The following is a 12,509-nucleotide window of genomic DNA, read 5'->3' on the forward strand; positions in this document are numbered from 1 at the left end:
TTGTTTTCTACAGTGGGTCTGGAAGGGAGGCCCTCAGGCCTGTGGAGGCTTGTGGAGGGATGGTCGAACTCACTTCAGGCCTAATGGTTTGCGCTTTCATTGCTCTCAACAGCCAGCTAGGCTACCTTGTCTGCGTTTCTGGGACCAAGTTCCCTGTGGGACAAGCCACATACAGCCTTCTCAGGTGCACCTTAAAGACCAGAGAGTACAGGCATGGGTGAAGCCTGGAGCTTTGTAGTCTTTGCGTGGGCTTGTTGGGCCTACTGTCATGGTTGAAACCCAGGAGAACACTGCCAGAAGCAGACCAGAGATAGGGACTGTCTACATGGAACCCTCAGGCCCAGAGTGAATTATTTAAGCTGTTCCTGGTGTTTAAAGAGGTTTTTCAGTTTTTAAAGAATGTTGTAAAAAAAAAAAATCAGCCCTTGTTAACTTCCTCATTACATGCTTCCCCACCCCTCAGCTGAACAGGCACTGTTTTCTGAAACGGAGGAGTGTTTAAACCTGTGTCAAATGTTTAAAAAATAATATGAATTCATAAAGAGAAGGAGGAGGAAGAGAAGGAAGAAGAGGAGGAGGAGGAGAAAGAGAAAATTTAACTGATACCTGAAGTATTCGACACGTCTTCGTTTAACTGTGCGGCTGTTTTTAATTGTGGGATCCCAGGAAAGAGACTGCTCTGAGATCCCTGTACCTTACAGAGCTCTTTCCTTCCCTTTGGCCCCTTGTAGTCATCCCTAATTAGAAATGCCTCAGAGGAGCCTTTATCCAGTCCATAAAGGAAGATCAAGTGTCTGCACAGTATATATTAATATAGGGTCCATACTCAGTAATTTGGAATTGTGTTTCTTCTTTCAACTTTTTCCTTTATGTCCTTTTTTTTCCCCTTCAAATACTTGTTGCCTGTGACACTGCTTTGACCTTTCCTTTTTAGGATGTTAGGATGAATGCTGCTTCTGGCAAAAAGATAGTAGGAAAGATAAAGTGTGGGCTTTCATTTTGGCTCTGGATTACCAAACCACTTACATTTCTGTATTCATTTTCTTTCCTAGAAAAGCTTTTTTTTTTTTTTTTTTTTTTTTAAAAAAAAAAGTTTTCCTGGCATTTTGAAAACTGAAGATAAGGACAAAGCATTATCTTAAACTAAAAGGATGTATTGTATGGAAGGTAGATTGGACTTTAGTTCTATTATCTCTCTTCTCTTAGAGAAGGGAAACTGGTCTTACTCAGCTATAGTTTTGGTGTGACTTTTTTTTTTTTATATTGGTCATCATTCTGGGAAAGATTTCTGTGGACTTTCTATCTGTTTTAACGTGTTTCTACCAAAGGGAAATGTAGGAATTTTCAGTTATTAAAAATAACTTAGTGTTCTCATAGAATCAAAGTATTGATTTAAAACATCATAGAATGAGTATAATTATCTTCAGTGTAATACTTATCATATTTATGGCTATCAGTTTGAGAAACAACTCACTTTTCGTAAGTAGTCATTTTTCCACCAGTCAGTTTAAAGCTTTAATATCTCACTCTCATATCTTGAACGTGTTGTTAAATTAGTCCCAACTCTTTTTCTGTGTTTGTTACCAGTTTCTCTTGCCCTGTTTCTTAACATGGCATGCTTGATGCTGATAAAATTCAGAACATCTGTAGGACATAAAAATAGATCTCTGGTATTTTCAACAGCAAATACCAGACTTTAGTATAATGGTACCATAGATTTTAAATCTTACTTTCAGCTTTTAGTTTTAATTTTGAGATAAGGTCTCACTTAGCCAAGGTTGGCCTGGAGTTTGATAGGTAGACTATCCTTGAATTCCTGATCCATCTGTCTCTACCTTACAAGTGTTAAAGAGTTACTGGTGTATGCTACCAAACCCTGATTTTCTTTAACTATTTACTTCCTTCTGTAGGTTTTGCCATGTCCTATTGTTACCTATCTGTGTGTACTACTGATAGTGTCAGGGATGTTGTCTTACTGTCTAGTGTGCAGCTACTTTCTTTCCCTGGATATGGCTGGTTATGATTGTGTTGGCATTGTGAAGATGCCAAGGGTTTCCCGTGTGTTCCTCGGTGCTTTTCTGTCACATATTCTACCAGAAGATTCTAAAATGGTGTGTGGCATTCTCTGTCACTAGTTTTGATATAGATTTTTTTTTTAACTTAAAGTGTGATTTCTTCTCGGAACACTGAAATTAAAGTACTTCCCACTATAGAGAATTCCTAGAATCAGGCTCTCAGGTGCATTTTAGTTACTCTGCCATAAGCATCAGGCTCTTTGTTTCTAGGTTAACTACTAGATCTATTCTTTGCTTAAGATATACTGTAGAGACTTTCGAGTCTCCCATGTAAATGTAGCTCAACGATTGTCTTCTTATCCTTACAGATTTGTTGAGGTATCTGTGGACTCCAATTACTGAAACAGCTTAGATTGTATAGGTGAGCACATCTGTAATCCCGATGTTTCTAAGTTGATGGGATATGGGGACAGGAGAATGGCCATTTAACCTGGAGTAGAATGTTACCTGTGAAGACACAAACAAGCGCCCATTTACTCGTGATGGGTCCCAACAACAGACTAAAGTGTAAATTCACTAAAGTCTAGCTCAGTGAGAGCATTGGATCTGTTAGGCTTCCTTATAGAGCAGTCATGAGTAGACACTTTATAGACACACAGATGACAGCTGTATTACTCAGTACAAAGTCCTGCCCCGTCATGGATGGTGCGGCGGACTCATATGTTTCCATGTTTAGTCCCCAGTTGTTGAAGTGTATGGAAAGGATTAAGAAGTGTGGTCCTTGTTAGAGGAGGTATGGTCTTGTTGGAGGTGTGTCAGTAGGCGTGAGCTTTGAGGTTTCAAAAGCCCTGCCAGGCCCTCTATCTCTGTCTTTGTTTGTCTCTGATTGTCTTTGTCTGTCTCTGTGTCTGTATCTGTGTCTCTGTCTGTCTCTCTGCCTGCTTTCTGCAGATGAGGATATAAAACACTTAGCTGCTACTCCAGCACTGTATCTGTCTCCTCCCTATCATGATGATAACAGACTAAACCTCCTGAACTGATAAGCCAGCCCCCAATTAAATGCTTTCTTTTTTAAGAGTTGCTTAGGTCATGGTGTCTCTCCACAATAATAGAACATTAACTAAGACAGTTGGTAACCTCATCAAAACTTTATCAAGGAGTTCCACTTTTAATTACCCTTTCATTTTCCTTTTCATGCAATACATTTTTTTAAATTAGGATTCTTTTTTTTTTTTCTGGGTGGAACAATCAAATCATGTGTTTTATTGAGTGCCTTTTACGTGCTAAATATTGTTCAGGATACTTGGGACACAGCAGAGAATACAACAAGGACCCCTGCCCTCGTACAGTTCATCACCTTCGCACTGCTGTGACCTTGGGCAAGTCACTGTACCCCTCTGCCCAGTAGATAGAGCTGGGTGTAGTGCAGATGCTGACAAAGATAGGGCCCTCACCCACCATGGCAGACAGCAGAGAGGGCTGCAGGTTAATCTTTAATAATCAAGTACACTGCGGGGGCGGGGGGAGGGAGAGGAAGTAGACTATAGGAGCTGCTACTGCTGTTGCTGCTGCGTGGTGGCAGCCTTGTTTGCCAGGTCTTTGGCCTTCTCTGTAGCTGCCAGTGCCGTCTCCTTTGCTTTCTCTTTGGCCTCTTTGGCTGTCTCAACAAGTGTTTTGGAAGGGGCCTCACCTTGTAGCTTGGCCAGGATATATTCAAAGGCCTTCATTCTCTTGGCCACACTGCTTTTGAATTGGGCAAGACCAAATTCCTAGACAGCTCTAGAGACGCCAAGTAAGCTAGAGGAGACCCAGGATTCCCGACAGATTTCACACAGTAAACACATTGTTCCTCCACCACCATCAGCCGGATGTGGTTGATGTTCCAGGTGAAGGTGGTCATGGTCTGATTCTGTGGGTCCACGATAGTGTCCTCCCGGATGTACACTGAGTGAACAACGTTGGCAGGAAACAGCCGCTTTGCCCAAATGTAACATCCTGTTGGTCTAGATCAGGAGTCCCTGGGACAGAAGGGGTCACCTCTGGGTGCACTATGTCTTCAATTAAGACATATTTGCTATAGGGATTCGGGTACTGTTGTCCGAAGGCAGGGAACACTAGGTCCCAGGAACTTTGGAGCACGCTCTGGCCCAGGAAATAGTTCACCATCGTCCAGACCTGGGCGGGCTCAGCAATGGTGCAGGATCAGGGTGAAGAGCCGGGGTTGGGTTGGGGGGGTGAAGTGAGCACGGGGCTAGGCGAACGCTCGCCAGGCTCACAGCTCAATCACTGCAAAGCCGTGTCCAGGTCCCTACTGCTGCCATGATGGGGCTATAGGATTCAGGATTTAATTTTTATTTTATGTACATTGGTGTTTTCTCTGCATGTATGTCTGTGTGAGGGTGTTGGATTCCCTGGAACTGGAGCTACAGACAGTTGTGAGCTGCTATCTGGGTGTTGGGAATTGAACTCAGGTCCTCTGGAAGTACTCTTGTTTTTTTTTTAGATTTATTTATTTATTTATCTATCTACTTATTTATTTATTTAATGTATATGAGTACAGTGTAGCTGCCTTCAGACACACCAGAAGAGGGCATCAGATCCCACCACAGATGGTTGTGAGCCACCATGTGGTTGCTGGGAACTGAACTCAGGACTTCTGTAAGAGCAGTCAGCGTTCCCAACCTCTGAGCCATCTCCCTAGCCCTGGAAGTGCTCTTAACTGATGAGCTATTGCTGTAGTTTCTTACTTTTTCACTTCTTATATACTCTAGTGTCTCCCTAGATCACGTGGCAGCTGGGGCAGGGAACAATAGCTAGACTCTCAGGTGAGGGTCTCCTGACCTTCCTTCCCTCCGTCTACTAGGGGATTTTAATAGTTCCATTGTCTGTGCTGAAGATCTAGCTACAACTGTATTGTTCTTCTCTAGTTGCATCAGGTTCCAGTGCAAAGTTCAAGATACCATCAAGTGATGCCGGTGGAGGAGGGAGGAGCTGCTGTACAGCATTCTGCTTGCTTCCTTTAGCTCTTACATTCTGTCTGCCTACCTGTTTCACAGTGTGCCCTGGGCCTTGAAAGAGGTAATGTGTCCACGATCGTTATTTGAGCATTGGGCAGTCTTGCTGCCTCAACTGTCCCTTGCCTTCAGCCATTTAATCTGTTATGAATGTGTCCATTGACAACCGTCATCTGCTGTAACCACTTTTCCCACAGACAAGGCCAACAATAACACTTCTCTATAGGTGTAAATACAGATGTGTAGGTGGCACATCACATCCATTCAAGAAAACAACGGCAATTGCATCCCCACGGGTGCCTTTGTCTTGGCTTTCAGTACCAGATATGAATCCATCTCCACCCCTTATGGAGTGGGTATTAAATCCAATAAAAAAGTTGCACTCAAAACAGTTCATACCACTATTGCACTAGCCAGCACATCTTGCCTTGAACTTGCATAGGGTAGCACAAAAGGTCCTACTGAGTAGGTCTATAGGGACAATTCTATCCTAACAGCTTGAATATCCAGCACTTATATAAGCTAACCATCAGGGAGGGAGCTCTTTCAGCTCAGTCATAGCTTTATTTCATGTCCTGCAACCAAAAGATCCAATGTCTTCAGTAGGTTTTTTTTTTTTTTCTGTTGTGTTGTTGTTTTGTTTTTGAGATAAAGTCTTTCTAAGTAGCCTTGGCAGACCTGGACCTTGCTATGTAGACCAGGCTGGCCTCAAACTCACAGAGATATATCTACTACTGTCTCCCCAGTGTTCGGATTAAAGGCATTCACTACCATGTCTGGCAGCAATCTGTTCTTATTTAGTTTTTGTATGCAACCAATAATAGAGGCAATAACCTTTTTTTGGGAGGTTGAGGCTCAGGGACCTCCCTGGCCAACAATTCATAGGAAGGTTACCCACTACTGGTACTAGGAATAACCTTAGGGCTTCTGGGAGTGCCCCACCCCAACCTATCTAGGATATCTTTTAAAAACAAGCAAGCAAGCAAGCAAACAAACAAAAACTCTTACTGAAGTATTTCCTTATCTTTAACTGTTCTCCAAATCTTCAAGGAACATCAGCGGCAAGCATGAAAACACCCATTTAGGAAAAACTTTTTTACAGCTAGTGTAGATCCATTGCTGTCCATTCCCACCAAGTACCAATTGATCTAAAGTATAAACAACAAAGGGGACACTAAAGAATAGTGTCAGCAAGATCCGATGCAGCCTGAAAAGGTTCTAGCCCTTCCTTCCTTCTTCCTCCCTCCTCCTTCCTGCCTTCTTTTTTCCCTCTCTCCCTTCCTCCTTTTCTTTTCCTTCCTTCCTTCCCTCCCTCCTTTCTTTCTTCCTCCTTTCTTCCTTTCTTCCTTCCTCCTTCCTCCCTCCCTCCCCCTTCCCCTCCCTCCCTTCTTTCTTCCTTCTAGTCTTCCTTCTTTCCTCCCTCCCTCTCTTCCTTCCTTTCTTCCCTCCTTCCATTCTTTCTTTTTCATTTTTATTTTTTGGATACTTTTAGATAGGGTCTTACTGTGTAGCCTTGAGCGGCCTGGTATTCAATATGTAGACCAGCCTGGCCTCAAACTTATAGATGTCTCCCTGCTTTTGCCTCTTGAGTGCTAGGATTAAAGGTGTACAACCACCACAACTGTCAATTGTTCCCTTAAAAGAGTGATGTTAGGTACAACTGTCGGGAGGTACTATTTCAGCTAGCGTTCTATAGCCCACAGTCATTTTCCTCGACTCATTCTGTTTCCTTATCCTGTGTTGTCTCCCTGGGGCTACCAGGCATCTTCCTTCCTTTGACAGTTTTAATGGACAGGGTCAGGTATGCACTTGCCATTGAGTTGGCTTCTTGTGCCTGTCAGGCTCTAGGCTGGACTGTCATTGCCTCTCTTTCAGCCATAACTTGCCTATGCAAGAATCCCGGTCTGAAAGGCTTAAGTCCAACATGGTGAGACTAATGAGTTTATTGGACTTCCTTACAGAGCATGAGTGACTTCAAAATAGCTACACCCCCGAGAAGTCCCGCCTCATTGTGGAAACTGTCATATAGTCTAATTAGCTTTTCAGTTGTTTGTTTGTCTGTTTCAGGACAGGGTCTTACCAAGTAGTCCTGGTTTGCCCTGTAACTTGCTATGTAGACCAGGTGGCCTTGTATCCTAGAGGTCCTCCTGCCCCTGGATCCAAATGCTGAGAGTACAAGACAGTTTGAGGAGTTCATTCTCATTCCACCATGTGGGTCCTGGGAATTGAAGTCAGGTCATAAGGCTTGACAAGTGCTGAGCCCTCTCATTAGCCTGACTTCTTTTTTACTTATACTTTTATTTTTATTTTTTTTTTATTTATTTATTATATGTAAGTACACTGTCGCTGTCTTCAGACACCCATATGAGGGCATCAGATCTCATTGCAGATGGTTGTGAGCCACCATGTGGTTGCTGGGATTTGAACTCATGACCTCTAGAAGAGCAGTCAGTGCTCTTAACCGCTGAGCCATCTCACCAGCCCTACTTATACTTTTATTTATCCTTATTTTACATGTATAGGTGTTTTTTTTCCCTGCATGTATTTGTGTAAACTATGTGTGAGTCTGGTGCCTGTGTAAGCCAGAGATCGTTGAGACCTCTAGAACTGATGATTGTGAGTCACCCGATGTGAGTACAGAACAGAACTTGGGTGTTTTGCCAGAGAAGTGAGTGCTATTAGCCACTGAACCAATTCTCCAGCCCCAAGAAACAATCAGTATTTTCTACCCATTAGACTGGTAACAATTTTTCCCCCTTCCCTTCTCCCTCTCACTCCGGCCCCGCTTGCTCCTGCCCAAAGGCTTTTATTTATTTATTATATGTAAGTATACTGTAGTTGTCTTCAGACACCCCATAAGAGGGCATCAGATCTTATTACAGATGGTTGTGAGCCACCATGTGGTTGTTGGGATTTGAACTCATGACCTCCAGAAGAGCAGTCGAGCACCGCTGAGCCATCTCACCATCCCGAGTGGTAAAAATTTGATAGCTCAATTTACTATGAAATGGGAAGAAGATAGAAGTCTTTAGTGTTGATGGGAGTCTGTTGACTTAATTGCTTGGAATTTCCAAAGATACATGAAAATGTATTAAATGATATCATACACTCACCACTAATTAAATGTCACAGTAGCAGTGTCTATTTTTTTTCTTAAAATCCCTAATGTTAAGCTAGCTGTGTGACTATTCAGAATAAAGACTACATTTTCCAGAGCTGCAAGATACTTTAGCCAGTAAAGAGCTTGATATGGAAATACGAAGTCCTAAATTCAATCCTCATTACTGGTACAAAAACCTAGTTGGAGTAGCACATTGTTGTTGTGGTGGTGATGGTGGTTTGTTTGTTTGGTTGTTCAAGACAGGGTTTCTCTGTGTTGTCCTGGGATATCCTGGCACTCATTCTGTAGACCAGGATGGCCTCAACTCAAGCTCAGAGATCTATCTGACTCTGTCTCTGCCTCCCTTTTACTGAGATTAAAGGCATATGCCACCACTCCTGGCAATGGTACACATTTATAATATTAATACTGGAGAAATAGTGACTGTTAGATTCCCTAAGGCTTGTTGGCCACCCAGTCTAGCCTAATTGACTGACCTAGGATCTCAGGGAGAGACCCTGTCTCAGAAAATGAACTTCGTGAGGACCACACCTGAGGTTGACTTCTGGTCTCCATGTGCACATACGTGCACGCAAGAGTTCGAACCCACACAGTGGAGAACTATCTGTAGTAAAGGGTCACAATGTCACTTTGTGAAATCTTAATGCAAGTGTTGGATTAAGCTGCCTTCACACACAGTTCATTGCTCTTTCTGGAGATGGCAGTAAAGCAGGGGAGCCCATCTTCAGCCGCGATAGACACAGAGCAGATGTTATAGTCCGTCAAAAATTTCCCAGGATTGGAACTAGGCAAGAGTTTTACTACCCACCTGTCTCTTTAATTCCCTAGTAGGTATCTTCTCAAGGATCATTTAAATTGTTTTTTCTACTTTGAGTAAACTAATAAATAATATAAGGATTTAAGGAAACCAAAGAGATGACATGCTGAAGCATTTGCGTCTGCTTTTGTGTCTCCTAGAAGAGTTTGGAATGTCCTCTTAAAAGCCCCAAAGCCAAGGAAGAGAAAATGGGGAAATGCCAAGCCGTGTTAAGAATTCAGTGTTAAAAAAAAAAATGGTCCAGAGAGAGGAGGCAGAGTTCAAAGGAGGGCAGAGGAGTGCAGAGGGTATTTCCATGCTCACACCTGTAAGTTATTATGACTTTTGAAGAGACTGCTGATGGAAACACTTGGACATTTGAGCTGTTCACATGTAGGCTTGGTGTGTTTAGAGAGCTTCCCAGCCTCTGGAATATCTTCAAGTAGAATCGCAGATCAAACAGCAAATTCCATGGCTAGGGAATATCATGTAGCCATGAGACATACAGAAGGACCCAGACTATGAGTACGAGCACCTAAGTAACCACACTGTGTGTGTTTGCACCTAGAAACTTAACATTGCTCTCAGGCCTTTAAAAATAGGCACCATAGAAAATAAGGTCTGAGTTTCGAGATAACATACTGAGAGGGGATGTTTGAAATGTTTGTTTTTGATTCATAAGGCTATTCTTATATTACTGGAATTCAATTATCTTATTTTCCTTCAAATTGTCACTGGATAGATCATCTAACATGTACTCATTTTAGATTTTGAACTTGCAAATGCTGTCTTTCCTGTTGAGAGCTGGGGCAACCATTTTGTCTGCACTTAGCCAAAATCAGGTCACTCCAAGTATAACTTTCCGTATCTGAGATCTGGGGTGTGTGCACACTCAGCAATTCTCAGGGCACTCTACATAGATCTTTTATTTTCCACAGCTTGCTTACTTGCTTTCTTTCTTTTCTTTCTTTCTTTTTTTCTTTTTTTTTTGGTTTTTTGAGACAGGGTTTCTCTGTGTAGTCCTGGCTGTCCTGGAACTCACTCTGTAGACCAGGCTGGCCTCGAACTCAGAAATCCACCTGCCTCTGCCTCCCAAGTGCTGGGATTAAAGGCATGTGCCACCACCGCCCGGCTTTTCACAGCTTTCACTTGAAAAACATTGATGCCATATGCTGTAAGAGACAGTTAAGAATTCAGTGGGGAGTTAGAGCATTGTTTCTTTCCCAGCTGTAGTTTTTGTGTTCTGTAGTGGCAGGTTCTTCAGGTGACTCTTTTGATTACAAATTAAGAATCAGGACTAGGTCATTTAACTTTTTGGTGGTGGTGGTGTTTTTGAGACAGAGTCTTGCCTAGGTATCCTTGGGTAACCTGGTACTTGCTATATAGCCTAAGCTGATTTTGAACTTGCAGCAATTCCCCTGCCTCATCCTCTATAGAAAGTGCTGGAAATACGAGCATGAATATTATACCCAGAGAATTTAACTCTGTTGTTCATCATTTACGTTAACTCTTGACTTTATTTTTACAAAACATGAAAAATTAAAAAAAGATATGACATATATATACATATATGTTAAAATGTATTTTACATGCATGTATATTTTACCATCATGTGTTCATTGTCCATGAAGGCTGGAAAATGTCACTGGATCCTGGAACTGTAGTGACAGTTGTGAGTTGTAATGTGAGTACTGGGAACTGGACTTGAATCCTCTAGAAGAACAGCAAGTGCTCTTAACCACTGAGCCATCTCTCCATTTCCTGTATATTACATTTGCATATTCTTTATAAATAAGATGAGAAAATAAAGGAGCAGGGTGTGAGTGGGAAACAATGATACATTTATTTATTTATTGAGACAGGATCTCACTATTTAGCTCTGGCTGTCTTAGAACTCACTATGTAGATCAAGGTAGCCTTAAACTCAAAGAGATCTGCCTGCCTTTATTTCCCAAGTGCTGAAATTAGAGGCATATGATACTATGCCTGGCTAATTATTTAAAATGAGGTATTTGGGGTTTGAAGAGATGGCTCAGTGGTTAAGAGCACTTGCTCTTGCAGAGGACCTGGGTTCAGTTTCCAGCACCCACGTGATGGCTCACAGTCATCCAGGGCATCAATGCCCTCTTCCGACCTCTGTCAGTACCAGACTCACACACAGCACACATATCTACTTGTTGACAAAACACTTGAATTCATAAAGTAAAATAGATCTTTTAAATTTCAAATTAGATATTTGATCCTTGGTCACTTTTTATTTACTAAAGATTCAAATCAATCATGTTCTTGGAGACTCATAAGAGAAAAAGTAAACTTTTCTTGCTTAGGCAAAACACAATAAAGCAAATATTTATTTTCATTTGTGTGTGTGTGTGTGTGTGTGTGAGAGAGAGAGAGAGAGAGAGAGAGAGAGAGAGAGAGAGACAAAGACATACAGAGAGAGAGAGAGATACACATAGACAGAGAAAGAGACAGACAGACATACACACACACACACACACACACACACACACACACACACACGGGATAGAGAGACAGAAAGAGAGGGAGAGGGAGAGGGAGAGGGAGAGGGGGAGAGAGAGAGAGAGAGAGAGAGAGAGAGAGAGAGAGAGAGAGAGAGAGAGAGAGAGAGAGGCATATGTATTCAGGCGCTCAGAGAGGCAGGAGGACTTTGGATCCCTTAGAACTACAGCTTCAGGTAGACATGAGTCACCCAATAAGGGAACTAAACGCCTGTCAGTTGGCAGATGAACAAGGGCTTCTAGCCCCTGGGCCATCTCTTCAGCACCTATCAACCATCTCTTTTAACTTGCAAATAACGTCAAACTCAGTCAGATTGCAAGAATTGTATCCAAAACACCTGTTTACCTTTTATCCGGATTCACTTATTTTATTTAAATCATGGTTAAAGAGAGATTTGTTCTCCCTTTGTGTACAGATTGTATCTGAGCTATTTGGGGATAGATTGCACACATGCCGGTCCTTTGCCTCCCGATGTATATTTCTATTCTGCAGTTTCCACCGTCAGGAATCTAACACTGAAACAGATGTGCAGTTCACTGTATTTTGTCACCTGCCTTATGATGTCCTTTATAGCATTTGCATTTTTCCTCCACTAGAGGCTCCTACATTATAGATCATGTGTTTCCTCAGTTTTTCCCCTTGGAAAAGGCTTCTCAGCCTGTTCCTCGATCTTTACAACGGTGGTATTTTTGAAGAAAACTGATATTTTAAAAAAGAGAATGATTTTGTTTTGAGTTTATTTGATGTTTGCTTAAGATTATATTCAGGTTACAGGTCTTTAATCAAAATGCTAAATGTGATGTATTCTGGGATTAGCACACAGTCCACAATAGAAAATGACTAAGACATGCACTTCATCCACTGAAGGATGAAAAGCTTTTACAAAGATTTTCTTCCCCTCTCCAAACTCCTTTTTCTGTCTCTGTTTCTCTGTCTCTCTGTCTCTCATCTCTCTGTCTCTGTCTCTCTCTGTGTCCCTCTGTCTCTGTCTGCCTCTCTCTCTCTCTCTCTCTCTCTCTCTCTCTCTCTCTCTCTCTCTC

At 42.1% G+C, this 12,509-nt stretch overlaps 1 pseudogene; it reads right to left on the reverse strand.

The window, feature by feature from the left end:
- Positions 1–3,568: 3,568 nt before the first annotated feature.
- On the reverse strand, positions 3,569–4,181 carry LOC114624228 (annotated as a pseudogene).
- Between the last annotated feature and the right edge of the window lie 8,328 nt (positions 4,182–12,509).

The sequence above is a fragment of the Grammomys surdaster genome, unplaced genomic scaffold, assembly GCF_004785775.1.
Source record: "Grammomys surdaster isolate TR1022 unplaced genomic scaffold, NIH_TR_1.0 65, whole genome shotgun sequence".
NCBI lineage: Eukaryota > Metazoa > Chordata > Mammalia > Rodentia > Muridae > Grammomys > Grammomys surdaster.